Source organism: Microcaecilia unicolor, chromosome 1 (assembly GCF_901765095.1).
Source record: "Microcaecilia unicolor chromosome 1, aMicUni1.1, whole genome shotgun sequence".
NCBI classification, from domain to species: domain Eukaryota; kingdom Metazoa; phylum Chordata; class Amphibia; order Gymnophiona; family Siphonopidae; genus Microcaecilia; species Microcaecilia unicolor.
The window spans coordinates 295,191,768-295,207,495 of NC_044031.1; the positions used below are offsets into that span (position 1 = coordinate 295,191,768).

The window sequence follows — 15,728 nt, forward strand, 5'->3', positions numbered from 1 at the left end:
AGTCCCAAAACAAGCAGTGTGGTGTATATTCTTTGGGACCTTTTTGCAGAGGTGTGCTAGCGTTTTTAGCATGTGCTAAATGCTAGAGATGTCCATATATTTCTATGGGCATCTCTAGCATTTAGCACACGCTAATCATTAGCACACATTAAAAACATTAGTGTGCCTTTGTAAAAGACCCCCTTAATTAGTTGATAAAAAAGACTCAACACGAATCATGTTTCGGCCACTCAGCCTTCATCTGGAGTCTAAGAAAAAAAACCAAATCTACACAAAATAAACTTTATATGTAAAAAAAACCATATCAAATATAAATAACATTAACATGCAAAAATATATAAATACATATGGACAATAAAACGTCCAAAGAGAGCTACCAAATCTTATGCAAGAAGACAATGAAAAGTAATAGGGAAGAATTCTGACTGATATAACATTTCAGAGGAGCAAAAAACAATGGATGAAAACTTTAACAGATATAAAGGAACAAATAAACCCAAGCTAAGTTAACAATAGTACAATAGAGGACTACTACACATCCAACTTCTCCGTTATAGGCAGCCAACTCTGGAACGCCATACCAAGATCCATCCGTAGAACCAACAAACACCTACCCTTCCGAAAGTTGTTGAAAACTTACCTCTTCAAACAAGCCTATCCAAACGACCCGACTTAATTTACGAACCTAATCCACACCACTAACATTACCCATAACTCAATCCTCCCTCCCAAATCTCTTCCTCTTAACCTACTCTATTCAACTGTGTTATCTCTGTGATACTTTCCAGCTTATAATCGAACGAGAATAACGCCCAAGTTCCGACCTAAATCGGGAGATGGGCGTTCTTCTCACAAAAACAAATAAAGCGGCATAATCGAAAGCCGAACTTTGGACGCTTTCAACTGCACTCCGTCGCGGATGCGGACAAAGTTGACGGGGGAGTGTCGGAGGCGTGGTGAAGGCGGAACTGGGGCGTGGTTATTGGGCGAACAGAGATGGGCGCCCTTCGCCGATAATGGATGCGTTTGTAGCTAGAATTTAGGGCACTTTTCCTGGACCCTGTTTTTTGATGAATAAGGCCCCAAAAAGTGCCCTAAATGACCAGATGACCCCCAGAGGGAGTCGGGGATGACCTCCCCTGACTCCCCCAGTGGTCACTAACCCCCTCCCACCACAAAAAAATGATGTTTCACAACTTTTTATTTTCACCCTCAAATGTCATACCCTCCTCCCAAGCAGCAGTATGCAGGTCCCTGGAGCAGTTGTTAGGGGGTGCAGTGGACGTCAGGCAGGTGGACCCAGGCCCATCCCCCCCCTACCTGTTACAATTGTGCTGCTTAATGCTACTAGTCGTCCAACCCCCCCAAACCCACTGTACCCACATGTAGGTGCCCCCCTTCACCTCTTAGGGCTATAGTAATGGTGTAGACTTGTGGGCAGTGGGTTTTGAGGGGGATTTGGGGGGCTCAACACCCAAGGGAAGGGTGCTATGCACCTGGGAGCTCTTTTCCCTTTTTTTTTGTTTTTGTAAAAGTGCCCCCTAGGGTGCCCGGTTGGTGTCCTGGCATGTGAGGGGGACCAGTGCACTATGAATCCTGGCCCCTCCCACGAACAAATGCCTTGGATTTATTCGTTTTTGAGCTGGGCGATTTCATATTCCATTATCGCTGAAAAGCAAAAACGCCCAGCTCACACCTTGACGAATAAAACATGGGCGTCTTTTTCTTTTAAAAAATACGATCCGCCCCGCCCCTTCACGGACCCGTTCTCGGAGATAAACGCCCATGGAGATAGGCGTTTCTGTTCCATTATGCCCCTCCATGTAACCCATACATTGTAAGCCGCACTGAACCTGCTATCGAGCGGGAAAGAGCGGGGTATAAATGCTACAAATAAATAAATAAATAATAGCACGAACATTGAAATGGTGAAAAAGATACAGTATTATATAAAAGAAAAATGAATAAAGTAACCCAAGCTATCTTAGTGACACTTCACTGAAGAAATAGATTATCTATGAAATGATGAATCCAAATGATATGTCAGAAATACATACATAATAGACCTAAACAGCAAATCAGAAAATGATAAATGAGAAACAAAGGGGGGTACATACTTTGTACTAAATGCTTGATTTATCAATAGGTGGTAACAATGGTATAAATGCACTAGAATGCACAGGCATCAACAGCGCTAAAGGTAAAAAATGAAAACTGTAAAATTTAAAACAAAAGGATGTGCAGCAAAGTTTTCATCCATTGTTTTCTGCCCCTCTGAAATGTTATATCAGTCAGAATTCTGTCTTACTACTTTCTCTTGCATAAGATTTGGTAGCTCTCTTTGGATGTTTTTTTTTAATCCATATGTATTTATATATTTTTGCACATTAATGATATTTATATTTGATATGGTTTTTTTTACATATAAAGTTTATTTTGTGTAGATTTGGTTTTTTTTCTTAGACTCCAGATGAAGGCTGAGTGGCCGAAACATGATTCGTGTTTTGGTTTTTTTTTTTACATATTGTGACAAAGCTAGCACTCGGGTCCCCACAGAGAAGCAGCTAATCCCCTTACTAAGGTTCCCAGAAGCCCTTGCAAGCAGGAGAGAGGAGGGTAGCCCCAAAAGGGTGGAACGGATTTCCAACCCCAGCAGGGGGAGCAGTGACTCAGTGCTAAGGGAGCCAGTTACTCCCTTCCCCACTAGAGGGAGAAGGGGAGATGAAGCTCAGTCCCTTAGCTGTATCGCCAGTATAAAATTCTCTCCATCTGTGAGAGGATGAGAGATTTCTGGGTGGCTCCCAGCCACCAGGAAGGAGAGGAAACTGATTGAGAGAGAAGCTGCCATGGTGTAGGTGGAGGACGGGAAGGGCCTGCCACTGGAGCTTCCCTGAGGGGGGAGAGTAAGCTGCCATGGAGTGTGAGAATGTAGATGTAACCCTGACCAGCACATGAAGGCAGTGTGAGAGGCCAGATGGGGTGTGGTGCTGTGAGGTAGGAGGAAAGCTGCTAGCCCTGTTTGGTACAGAGTACTCCTGGGTGCTGTGAAGAGGAGAGAGGCATTAAGTAGTGGTTTCCTTTGAAGAGACTGTTTGTGAAAGGGTTGAACTATTAGGATGTATAGAACAGCAGGCTGAACTTTGACTGAGCCCTTCTGAGGGAGAGGGAAAGGTAGGGGAAAGGAAGTGGGCCTGAAATGTTAAGGAATTGAATGTTGGCTGGAGTTTGGAACTCAGCCTGAACCCTGTTTGTGAACTGCATTTCAATTTTGAGAGTGGAACTGAATTGAGAATAAAGCACTTTGGTCTTAAGTCCGTATGGCAGTCTGGTTCTTTGCTGGAAACCTGTGAACCTAACAGGGCTGCCAGCCAAAACACAGAGTGGAGGAGGCGGACCTCTTTACAATATATAGTTTATTTTGTGTACATTTGTTTTATTCTTAGACTCCTGATGAAGGCCAAGCGGCTGAAACACAAATTGTGTTCAGTCTTTTTTTAGCAACTAATAAATAATCTACACCACATTGCTTGCTTTGGGACTTTTTGTCACCTTTGCTGTTGTTATCTTTGTCCTTCAGACACAAAGGTTTGTCCATCTCTATGTTCATGGTCAATCACTATTCAGTGCCTAGCAAGTCTTTAAAGCAGACTTAAACCTTGGCAAAGTAGGCTGTTATTGAACATGCTTGCAGATAAGAGTTTCACCACAGTGGTACTAATACATAGAAGACGCAAATATTGCGAAGGTGACGGACAATAAACAATGTATCAAGGTGTCAAGCAATACTTCATAAAGACTGTACAGGAGTCATGTTTCGGCCACTAGGCCTGCATCAGGAGTCAAAATAAAATGATACACATAAATAATAATGAATGATGTTTATGTTTATTCAAGTTTGATCTACTGCCATTACTTCAAACAAGGTCAAAACGGTTTACAATAAAATCAAATAGAGATGGAAAGGAACACCATTCAAACTAGGAAAGAGAGCTACTTACAACTAAAACAGACCAGGTAAAATAAAGTGAAGTAGAATATTATATTATTAAACATACAATTAAAGTTTAAAGAAATTAAAGTTGAAACAAATCCTCTAAAAACCATCTAAATGGTCACTTACGTGCCTCTTTAAAAAATACCAACTAGTGGAAAAGTACACACCATACTTTGATGGTGCATGCTTTGCCAGTGGGAATGTGAATGGACGGAGTGAGGGGAAGTGCATGGGGAGAATGCACATGTACACACATAAATTATAGAAAATTATCATTTATGTGCCTTCATTCAGATATCTATATGCAGGCATTTATACCACTTATAGGGCACCTACTTTCCTTTATAGAATAAGCTTAAAATAAATACAATAATGAGCACTTAAATTAGATACCCTATTATAGAATAACTCACCATTTACACTGCTGATAGTGTAATTACATCCATGCTATCAGTAATGCACTCAAGGGCTATAGTTGTAAAACAGTACCCTCCAACCCCATAAAGCCCCTGTATATTCCTCCAAGGCCTCAAATCTACCCAACCACTACCCAAATATTCCTTTAACATGTCCACCCTGCCACCTCTGACAGACCCTTTGACTCATACTGGAGCTTCCATGGTATCTAGTAAGGGCAGGAATGATCCTCTGCTGCTCCTGTCCCGTTAACAGACTGAGTTCTAAACGGAACCTCTGAACTGTTTGACAACTTGGCATCTAGTGATAATATGCTGAGACTAGCGCTATGGGTCAGAAGCACTATTTTGAACCCAAGATGCTGATGGGGTAGGAGAATCTAAAAATCTCCCTGCCCTCTGTAGACACCAGAGAATCCCAAGTAACAAGTATGGAGAGGGAGTCTCATGGGGGTGACGTCTTGAAGAAATGTTGGGAGGCCTTTGTGGGAATGGGGAATCTTGAAGGAATGTCAGGAGCCTGTCATAGAGATGAGGGTTTCTTCAAGGCAGGACTAGGCAAATGCCTAGGGCAGCAACTTTTGTGAGCCATCAAAGAGCACCTGTAGTAAAAGCAAAACAATAGGTCCTGTCAACCACACAAACTGAAAGAACTAAAGCCCAGATGCACTAAACCTTAACGACCCTTTAACAAAGAAATTTTCAACCATAGCATGCATTAAAGGCCATTTTCCGACGATGCTAGCAGCTAACGAAAACGGAATGCAAACGAGTAACTACCATTGAAATGTGGACAATTCGGGATGCACTAACCATACCGACGATTGCACCGAATCATTTACCGTGATAAATTTAACGTGAGGTCAGAGCTGTCGTTAAGGCCTGAGCTGTCATTTCCCCCCTTCCCCCTGCAGCATAAAAATCCAAGCTGGCATGTTTAAAAACAAAAGTGAGATAAAAAAACACAAACACGTGGCTCCCCGCTTCCCTCTGCATAAAATAGAAAATGAAAACATAATCAAAAAAGGATCGGGAGGGGGCAAAGGCACTCGTCAGGAGCGTCCTGTATGGACGGCCTTGCCCCCCCCCCCCCGAGGTCGCCGCTGCTCCCCGCTACCCCCTGTATTAAATAAAAAATCAAAACAAAAATCAAAAGTTTAGCAGCCCCGGCCCCCCTCCCTTCCTCTCTCTTTCTCCTTCCCCCACAGCTCCACCTCCGCCATCCTCCACCCCCGTGCCCTGCCCCCCTGAGGTCGTCACCGCCGCTCCCCCCCCACCGGACCCCCCCTCCACCTTACCGGGAGGGGCAGTGGGGCGGGCCACGGGGGCGGAGGATGGTGGGAGGTGGAGCTGTGGGAGAGTAGAGAGAAAGGAACAAGAAGGGAGGGGGGCCGTGGCTGCTAAAATTTTGAGTTTTCGTGCAGGGGGAAGTGGGAGGAAGCGGGAAGCAGTGGGGGGGGGGGCAAGGCCGTCCATACAGGACGCTCCTGACGAGTGCCTTTGCCCCCTCCCGATCCTTTTTTGATTTATGTTTTTAGTTTTCTATTTAATGCAGGGGGAAACAGGGAGCCACGTGTTTGTGGTTTTTTTTTGTTGTTGTTGTTTTGACGTTTGTGGCATGCGCAGAGCAGCCAGCAAAATGCTTGGCTGCTCTGTGCATGCTTTAGGGGCTGATTACCAACGAGGATTACACCACTTTAACGAATGTTTAATACATTGTACTTTTCAATACCGTACCAAACATGTGCGACTTGTTTTTTTGGTGCATTCTTCGTTTTTTCAAATTCGTTAAGGACTTTTATGTTTTAGATTTTTTTTTATGTTTGGTTGATGCATCTGGGCCTAAGAGGGGGTATTTAATCAGCAGAAAGGGTGGGCAGTTTTCAAATAGCTGTCTATATCTGCCATACTTATTTCCTCCCTCCACTCTCTTACCCTGGGACTTTATTGTGAATGATTATTACAGTCTGTTTGAAAATTCCCCATTTACATGCCAGGTAAAATACTGGAATTGCTTTTCTGCACATTTATGTTAAAAGATCTCATGGCAGTACGCTCTCCTGCACTTTTCATGCCAGCTGTGCGTCTTCTGAAACCTCTTACTGTGTCATATTTTTGTCAAAAGACTCTTCTCACTTCATCACGACAGATGTTATCTTTTAGACCCAGACACAAATCTCTCACTTTTCCTACTATATTATTCCTATACATATTTTTTCCTTCATTTTAAATCGCTCTTCAGCTGACTTTGATGCAGGGTTCAAAGACCTATGCAATATGAATCCCTGTCATATATTTCATTTTCCAGCAGCAGTAGAATTTTTCCTTCCATTGACTAACTTATTTTAACCCATTTGGATAACTTAACAACAAAAGCGTTACCATACTGGGAAAGACCAAAGGTTCATCAAGCCCAATCTAGGTTACAAGTATCTGGCAAGATCCTGAAACAGTACAATACATTTTCTGCTGCTTATCCAAGACATAAACAATAGATTTTTCCCAAGTCAATGTTAATAATGGCTTATGGACTTTTCTTTTAGGAAGTTATCCAAACCTTTTTTTAAACTCCGCTAAGCTAACTGCTTTTAACACATTCTCTGGCAACAAATTCTAGAGTTTAATTACACATTGAGTGAAGAAATATTTTCTCTGATTTGTTTTAAATTTACTACTTTGTAGCTTCATTGCATGCCCCCTAGTACTAGTATTTTTGGAAAGAGTAAACAAGTGATTCATGTTTACCCATTCCATTCCACTCATTATTTTATAGATCTCTGTCATATCTCCCCTCAGCCATCTTTCCTCCAAGCTGAAGAGCCCTAGCTGCTTTAGCTTTTCCTTATAGGGAAGTTGTCCCATCCCCTTTATCATTTTCGGTGCCCTTTTCTCTACCATTGCTAATTCCACTATATCTTTTTTGAGATGAGGTAACCAGAATTGCACACAGTATTCCAGGTGCAGTTGAACCATGGAGCTATACAAAGGCATTATAATGTCCTCATTTTTGTTTTCTATTCCTTTCCTAATAAAACCTAACATTCTATTTTAATTTTTAGCCGACGATGCACACTGAGCAGAGCATTTCAACGTATCATCAATGATGACACCTAGATAGCTTTCCTGGTTTGTGACTCCTAATGTGGAACCTTGCATCACGTAGCTATAGTTCGGGTTCCTCTTTCACACATGCATCACTTTGCACTTGCTCACAATAAATGTCATCTGCCATTTGGATGCCCAGTCTCCAGTCTCGCAAGGTCCTCTTGTAATTTTTCACAATATATTTATATTTATATTTATTGCACTTGTATCCCACATTTTCCCACCTATTTGCAGGCTCAATGTGGCTTACAGAGGCCTGTTATGACATCACCATATCAGAGTACAAAAGGTACAGTTGGTGTTACAGAGATAACAAGGATATCAGGATAGTAAGTTAAACTGATCAAACAATTATATAACAAAACAATCAAATAAGGGATGAGTGATGATTTGTTGTGGCTAATTATGAATTCTCATGATAGGCTTTGGTGAATAGATAGGTTTTCAGTGATTTGCGAAAGGTGGTGATTTCGTTAGTTGTTTTCAGGAGATTAGGTTTAGCATTCCACAATTGCGTGCTCATGTAGGAAAAGCTGGACGCATGTGTTAGTTTGTATTTTAATCCTTTGCAGCTGGGGAAGTGTAGATTAAGAAAGGTGCGAGCAGATCTTTTGGCATTTCTTGGTGGGAGGTCATGCATGTATGATGGGGCGTCTCCATAAATGATTTTATGAACAAATCCTCTTGCAATTTAACAACTTTGAATAACTTTGTGTCATCAGCAAATTTAATTACCTCGCTAGTTACTCCCATCTCTAGGTCATTTATAAATATGTTAAAAAGCAGCAGTCCCAGCACAGACCCCTGGAGAACCTCACTAACTACCCTTCTCCATTGGGAATACTGACCATTCAACCCTACTCTCTGTTTTCTATCTCTTTAACCAGTTTTTAATCCACAATAGTACACTACCTCCTATCCCATGACTTTTCAATTTCCTCTGAAGTCTTTCATGAGGTACTTTGTCAAATGTCTTTTGAAAATCCAGATATGGTGGTGTTCCTTCATTTTACTTTCAACATGTTGGCAACCTTTCTTCCTTTGAAATTATTTTGGGCCAATAATTCAATGTCCTGGTCAGCATTTTTTTCTCAAAATGCCAGCAATAGTGTTTCAATACGTTATGTATATTGAGAACTGCTATTTGTAGAACCATATATACAGTGACAAGAACTGCTGCTAAGCAAAGCCGATGATATTAAGCTGCTATCCATATAGCTAAACAGATAAATCTAGGACAGCTTGTTTCCTGAACTGAGACCAGGAGAGGACAAGTTCACTGAAGGACATATGAACAACATGCAGGGTCATTCTCTGCCTCACTGCTTGATGCTGCTGCTACCAAGCCTAGCAGTACCTGGAATAAAACAAGTTGAGGGAGCAAAGAGGAAAATAGCCAGTAGTCAATATGTGTGATCTTTCTGCTGGAGGTGTGACAGTAATGGAAGGGATGGGCTACTATAGTCTCCACAAGTCACTCCCTGAGCTGTTTCTACTGATAACTTGAATGTTCTGTGAACGTATTCTCCTAGGAGTTTATTTTAGCATTTTGGTATTTTATAGAAATGATGGCAGTGCTTAAGCGGAAAATCCAGTAGTTGAGAAGTAAGGCTAGAGCTAGGCAGGCTCCTATGGTCTGTTTCCCAATTATGACTCGATGGATCTGGTTGGGCTGGAGTGGGCTTCAACAGCAATTCCAGCAGTTGAAAATTAAGCCAGTGTAGGGCAGACTTCTATGGTCTGTGCCCTAAAAATGGCAAGGACAGCTCAAGATCAAGCATGTATATGTTATTATAACATATGCCAGAAGTTGATCTTGTTGGGCATACTGGATGGACCATGCAGGTCTTTATCTGCTGTCATCTACTATGTTACTATGTAGTTCTTTGTGAAATGTTCTTCACAGTTGCCAAATAGTATCACTGAAGTTGTGGCAGGAGGCAGCCTGGCATCCCATGATTAGCATATTGTTAAATATAACGGGGTTAATGTTCAGCATAGCCGCCGAGAGGGGGAGGGGCACGGGGGACAAAATTCCCAGGGCCCGGGCGTCCCACCCACCCTCCGTTGTTGACCGTCTGCCCCCTGCATTGAATATCAGTCTCACCTCCGTGAAAGCAGTGCTGCAGGCAGCAGAACGTGCAGGACTTCAGAAACAGAAGGAAATCTTTTGCAAGAAGAAGAGGACCTCGGCTGGTGGGGGTTGGGGTCCCCCGCCAGCAAAGGTAGGCGACGGCAGGTTGGCGGCAGCGGGGTCGGCAATGGCGGGGGGGGGTTGGCAGTAAGAACCTAATTTTCCCTTAAACTACCTTCTGGTGGATCTGCAAGGCTTCGTTCTGTGAGTCTGACATCCCATGATTAGCATATTGTTAAATATAACGGGGTTAATGTTCAGCATAGCCGCCGAGAGGGGGAGGGGCACGGGGGACAAAATTCCCAGGGCCTGGGCCTCCAAGGGGGGGCCCGGCGCTGCAGTCCCACCCACCCTCCGTTGTTGACCGTCTGCCCCCTGCATTGAAATAGCAGTCTCACCTCCGTGAAAGCAGCGCTGCAGGCAGCAGAACGTGCAGGACGTCAGAAACAGAAGGAAGCCTTTTGCGAGAAGAAGAGGACCTTGGCTGGAGGGGGTTGGGGTCCCCCGCCAGCAAAGGCAGGCGATGGCGGGTTGGCGGTGGGAGGGGGGGTCGAGAGGGTCGTCGGCAGGGGGGTCCAGGGCCAAATCTATGGGGGCCCAGGCCCCCCATGGCCCCAAGTAGCTACACCACTGTTCTGGATTTGTGCGCACAACTTAATTAGCTTAACAAGTCAATCTTAATAAGCAATTATTGACACTAATTTGCTTTAATTAGATTTTATAATCACAAATGTCTAAGCAAATTCTATAAAGTGATGCACATAAATTCTAAGCCACGGATTTGAAAAGGGGGCATGGCCATGGGAGGCTCATGGGCAGTCCTATCATTTGCGTGCACTGTTATAGAATATATCCGTTTTGTGCATAATTTAGCCATCGGCATTTACACCAGGCTTTCATTAGCATAAATGGCCGTGATGAAATATAGTTGCAGAAAACAGGTATTGGGTGTATTCTATAAACTACGCCTAGATTTATTTATAGTACATTTCCCCACACTTGCAGGCACAATGTGGCTTACATAGGATTAATAAAAATAACAATACAATACAGTAAAAGTTGTGGTAAGAGACAGTAAGCATGGAAAGGGCATATCATTCGGTAAGGCTATGGGGGGAGTAAGTTAATCCAAGTAGGTGAGTTTTCAGCAGCTTCTTGAACAGTTGGTGATCCATTTGCATTTTTAAGTATTTCGGCAAAGCATTCCAATTCTTAGCACTGGAGTAATGGAAAGATGAAGAGAAGATCAATTTGTATCTGACGCCTTTACAACTTGGGAAGTGCAGGTTGAGATACGAACGCGAGGTAGCTACTGCGTTTCTGGGCGGGAGGTCAATAAGACCAAGCATATACTCTGGAGCTTGCCCGTAAATGATTTTATGAGTTAATGAGCAGATTTTAAAAGAGATTCGTTCCATCACAGGCAACCAGTGGAGAATGAAACGCAGTGGTTGAGTTTGTTCAAAATGAGGTTTTCCCAGGATTAATCTTGCCGCTGTGCTTTGAGCGGTCTGGAACTTTTTCAAAAGATATTCGTGGCAGCCTGCATAGATCCTGCTGCAGTAGTCTAGGTGAGACAGCACTAACCAATGAACAAGGGTGTGGAACAGTTCTCTGGTTAGGCAGTATCTTATCTGCTGAAGTCTCCACATTGCATGGAACATTCTTTTAGTGACGACTCTTACATGATAATCCAAATGCTTGTCCAAATTCACCTCAAGGAGCTTTAGACTACTAGAAATATGGAGAATGTAGTCTTTCACTACTAGGGTATCTGTTGGAAGTGTAAAATAAGGGGAGTGGAGAATAAGGCACTGAGTTTTATCCTTATTTAACTTGAACCAAAACACCTTCGCCCAAAGTTCCATAGTAGAAAAACTGGCAGCAATGAGATCCGAAATGTCAGCTACTATGTTACAAAAAGGTATGTAGATGGTGATATCATCTGCATAAATGAACGGGTTTAAACCAAGATTGCATAGGGCAGTAGCAAGTGGGATCAGCATGACATTAAACAATGTAGGCGACAGGAGCGAGCCTTGAGGCACCCCACAGGAGGCTCTCCAAGGAGCGGAAATGGTTGACTTCACTTTGACCTGGTAAGATCTTGACGTCAGAAAACCCTTAATCCAGTGCAAAACTCCTCTTACACCGCCAAACGTATCAAGCAGGTGTAAGAGGAGTTCGTGATCCACCATATCAAAAGCACTGGACAAATCAAATTGCAGTAAAAGAATATTTTTACCAGCCGATATCTCACGTTTGAAGTTTGACAGAAGAGTAACCAGCACTGTATCGGTACTGTACTGAGCGCAGATTCCAGACTGCGAATGGTGCAGGATATCAAAGTTCATCAGGAATTCATTCAGTTGAGTGTTGACTATACTCTCCATGACCTTGACTAACAGGGGTATGGAAGCTACGGGACGGTAATTTGTGATTACATCAGGTTTAACCTTAGGGTTCTTAGGAATGGGCGTAAGAAGTATGCGACCATGGTCAGGAGGGAACAGACCATTAGATAGCAAATTATTGAAATTAGTTGTCAAGTCAACTACAAAACAGTGCGGTGCAGTTTTTAACAAATGATTAGGACAAGCATCCAGGCCACAGTATTTGCCAGAAATGCTTCAACCGGAACATCATAACTGGAACATATTCTATAAACCGCACCTAAATTTAACAACTAATAATAGGACATAATTGGTTCTAACTGGCACTAATTTGTAGTTAGATGCATAACTGCCCTTAGTCAGTATTCTACAAATTGTGTGCACAAAATCCAAAGGAGTTGTGGACATGAGAGTGGCATGCCTAGCACTTTACACAAGCAATAAGGAGGAGCAAACCTCACATGAACATGAGCAACAAAAGCAAAAGAAAGTGAGGTGGATCCAAGGAGGATATACTACTACTACTATTTAACATTTCTAAAGCACTACTAGGGTTACACAGCGCTGAAGATATCTCCTCCCAAATGAGATATTGCACATTCCATTCACCTAGCTTTGGACTATTTCTACCTGTTCAACTACCTTTCTCCCCCCCTGCAACACAACTACCTCTCCTCAGATTTCCACCTCCCACAGCCAGTGGCGTAGCCAAGGGTGGGCCCAGGCCCATCCACTTTGGGCTCAGGCCCATCCAGTAGCAGCACACTGTGTGGCTGGCAGGGATTCCCATGCCCCACCAGCTGAAAATTCCCAACGACTGTCCCTCCTGTACACCTTGTAAATAGCAGATCTTTGCCTGCAGCAAGCAGTGACTGATACATACTGCTTGCACCGGCCTTCCCTCTGATGTATTCCTGCCTATGTGGAAACAGGAAGTTGCATTAGGGGGAAGGCTGTGGGGCCAACATGAGCAATGTGTATTAGTTACTGCTCGCTGCCAGTGAAAATCTGCTATTTAAAAGATATGCAGGAGAGGGGGGATGTTTGAGAGACCATATGGCATGCAGGTGAGAGAAGGAGAGACCAAATCACCTGTAGAATAGGGCGGGATTCTTCTGCCCACCCATCTTGGGCCCAGGCCCACCCAAAATTGGATGTCTGGCTACGCCCCTGCCCACAGCCTCCAGATTAAGAAGGCTCTGTATCCTGAATCAGCATCTTTGAACACCTATCTGTGAGTAAATTATCTGTGATTTATTCAATAAAAGAGACTTCATAAAATAATAGAGACTTCAGGTGATTGCTGTGCCAGGGTTATACTCCATGATATTGGGGCTTCTAATTACCAAGCTCCAAGAGTCATGACTCATATCAAGCTGTTCTTCCAATAAAAATAACTTGATATCCTCCTTGTAGCTACCTCACTTTCTTTTGCAACACCTAACACATACAGAATATATAATGCTAGCAATCATGTGCCTAAAATTAGCCACATAACTGTAGACTTATACTAGTATGGAAAACAAACTGGCAGATCAATATAATATCCAAACCACTTTATTGAAGATACCGTATGTAAGACAAATGCCCGACACAGGCTGTGTTTCACCCAAAAATAGGGCTGCGTCAGGGGCTAATCTGTATCTTCATTAAATGAGAGCGGTAGTAAATCATATATCAAGGCAAGGATAAAAGGAATTTCCTTTATAAAAAAAACCAGCAAAAGCAGCATAAACCAGCGTGTTCTCTGTGACGCCAAATGCTCGATGAGCAGTCTGCTATCAAAAGCTTTTTTCCAGTTTTTTTTTCCAGCTTTTGATAGCAGACTGCTCATCGAGCATTTGGCGTCACAGAGAACACGCTGGTTTATGCTGCTTTTGCTGGTTTTTTTTATAAAGGAAATTCCTTTTATCCTTGCCTTGATATATGATTTACTACTGCTCTCATTTAATGAAGATACAGATTAGCCCCTGACGCAGCCCTATTTTTGGGCGAAACACGGCCTGTGTCGGGCATTTGTCTTACATACAGTATCTTCAATAAAGTGGTTTGGATATTATATTGATCTGCCAGTTTGTTTTCCACATTGGATTTTGCAGATCGCTTGCCTTGTTGTTTTCTGCGACTTATACTAGTATTCTTTATTGTAGCAGATATTTAAACCACCATTCAATATACACCTGAGAGTATTCAGTGTTTGCATTTCCTTAACATCATTCTTATTAAAGAACTCATTAACTACAGTTCATAGGAAAATAGGTAGGGTACATATGGTATGATAGTTTCACTATAATTATATTGCCCAGCAAAGCTTAAACTAATCTTTAAAAAGTGTGTGCATACATATATTTGAAGGTTGATGTTTCAGATTATGATTTGTTTATCCTTACGGTGTGGTGTCTCTTGCTAATCAACATACTAAGTTATGATTTATGTACTTCCTAACACTCCCCTTGAGGGTTAAGATACATTTCAGTACATTTTATAGTACAACAGTTAAAGCACTGAGCTGCGATACAATTTAAATTTCTTATACACTTCTCCCTGTATGATCTTTAGCAAATCACTTAGCCTTTCTTTGTTAGATATTAGAAATTCTCTGAAGACAGAAAGTACAGTAAACCACACAAGTAGGCCATGTGACTGCCCTGGTTTCCAAAGAAATTTACCCTTCTGGAAAGGTCTGAAGGTTAAAGCTCTGGAATTGAAGCTCCCATTCTGAGATCCTTCAGCTTGATATTCAAAAGTTTTAGCCAAACAACTTTGGGAGTTACCGGAACAGAGTTTGAGATTTTAAAATCCCCACCCCATGCTTTTTCTCTACTCAATACATTAGCCCCCAAATTCTATAAATGGCACCTAAAGTCGGAGTGCAAATGCACACTCGGTTATGGAATAAGGTCAGTAATGCACATAACATAATTGGCTAATTGGTGCTACATTGGCACTTAATTGGAGATGAATAATTGGCATTAACAAGCACTAATTGACAGTAATTAATAGTTGTGTGTGTAACTGACTTACACCTCTGTTCTGTATATGGTGCCTATAAAATCTGTGCGGAAAACATTCCCACTTAAGTGTATTCTGTAAGTGGTGCCTAGATTTAGGTACAGTATATAGCATATGCTTAAGTTGATACCCCAGCGCCTAAAACTACTTGCATCTATTTACACCAAGGAAAACATGGCATAAATCCCTGAAAGTAGATTTACATGCACTGGGCCATATTCTATAACTATGGGTGTGAATTTTGGAACGCACCCATTTCCCTGCCAATAACTACGTCCCTTTTGAACTGCATGCATTAAAATTTAGGCACAGTTCATTACAGAATACACTTAGCGAGTTATGAATATAAATTCTAATTCCTTAGCCTCTGCAGCAGATGAATCCAGGAACTTGTGGGTTGTGTCCACATACCAGCAGGTGGAGATAGAGATAACGAACTCAAGGCAGTGATACCAGATGGCTAGCTCCTCCTTCATTCAGTATATCTCTGTCTCCAGCAGGTGGTAGATGGCTTTTCAGCAGCTTCTGGATTCTTCTTTTGGGGCTATTCCTGGGCAGTTTAGGCCAATTGAGTTTGGGGGTGTTTGGCTAGTGGTGCTGGCTTTGGAGGCATACTCAGTATTCTGGGTCCCTGTTTCACCCTGTGGTCCCCTGCCTTCCAGGGTTTTATTGTG

General features: G+C 42.5%; 1 protein-coding gene across 1 annotated transcript in view; it reads right to left on the reverse strand.

Moving 5' to 3' along the window:
- Positions 1-15,728, reverse strand: part of LOC115472878 (cadherin-12-like) — a 491,174-nt gene that overhangs the window by 275,201 nt on the left and 200,245 nt on the right.